This window comes from Pteropus alecto, unplaced genomic scaffold (genome assembly GCF_000325575.1).
Source record: "Pteropus alecto unplaced genomic scaffold, ASM32557v1 scaffold224, whole genome shotgun sequence".
NCBI lineage: Eukaryota > Metazoa > Chordata > Mammalia > Chiroptera > Pteropodidae > Pteropus > Pteropus alecto.
Window position 1 is genome coordinate 3,916,349 of NW_006436289.1, and position 1,222 is coordinate 3,917,570.

Sequence of the window (1,222 nt, forward strand, 5' to 3'; positions counted from 1 at the left end):
GCAGGCTGTTTCATCCACTTGGGTCTTAGAGGTAGGACATGGACCAGAGCTGGAGCTGACTTGTGGTAGACACGCAGAATGCTGCTATAAGCCACTGAGATTTAGGGGTCATGTGTCACCACAGCATGACCTAGCCTTTCCTAACTAACCTGGGTCTAATGTCAGCTTTACCGCTTTTTAGCCACATGGCCTTGGATGAGTCAGTCGGCCTCTCTAGGGCTTGGCAGGATGGATACCTGGCACTTACTACAGAGTTTTGGGGAGGATTTAATGAGATGACATGAGTAAGATTCTTTTTCTTTCTTTTTTTTTTTAACGCTTACAGCATCTGTTATTCCTAGGTGGTCTCCCATCCAAGTACTAAACAGGCCCGACCCTGCTTAGCTTCTGAGATCAGACAAGATCGGGCATGTTCAGGGTGGCATGGCCGTAGGCAACATGAGTAAGATTCTTAGCGCTGTGCCTTTCACATAGTAAATGTGCAGTAAATGGAAATTATAGTCACTGTTGTTGTTATTGCTGATTCTTATTATAAAGAAAATTCAGTAAATCGCCCAGAGTCCTCTAGTCAGAAGTGATTGGCAAGATTCAGGAAAGGGAAGGGGACCAAATTTATGAGCAACTATTTAATGTTTTATAAACTGGCAGAGCCTTCATCCTAGGTGTTGGACAGCATTATCCCTATTTTACAAATGAGTAAACTGTGTCTCAGAGAATTATTTAACTTGTCCAGGGTCATGAAGCCATTAAATGGTGGAGACAGGATTTGAATTTAGGCCTAAATGCCTCTCTCCCTTTATCTTTCTTGAAACAGAATTCCCTCAGTGCTGGGCACATAATCCCCTCCTAACTCCCCACCTCCTCCACTCCACTCTCCGACCAGCTCCATTGCTTTCCTAGATCAGCACAGCTTATCAATAGCTCCAAAATGCCAGCCTTCTCCAGCCACCACCTCAAATCTGGACCTTGCCTGCCCAGCCTTGACCTATTTATTGCCAGACCCCATTTCTGACCCCTCCCTTGCCCTTTCCACCTCTTCTCTTCAGCCTAGGCAGGAAGCAGGTGGCATTCTCAGGATTCTAGTCCAGGAGAGTGTGTGTATCTCCTCACTTGAGGGCACTGGAGCTGGGACCTCTTTCCCAGCAGGATAAATCTAAGGAAGCACAAGGCATTGAGAAACAGAAGACCCCAGCTCTCCTCTGGGCTTTGTATTTGAGAATAA

The 1,222-nt window shown here is 46.1% G+C and overlaps 1 pseudogene; it reads right to left on the reverse strand.

Annotated features, from left to right (window-relative positions):
* Positions 1-316: 316 nt before the first annotated feature.
* Positions 317-435, reverse strand: LOC112480452 (annotated as a pseudogene).
* Positions 436-1,222: the final 787 nt, after the last annotated feature.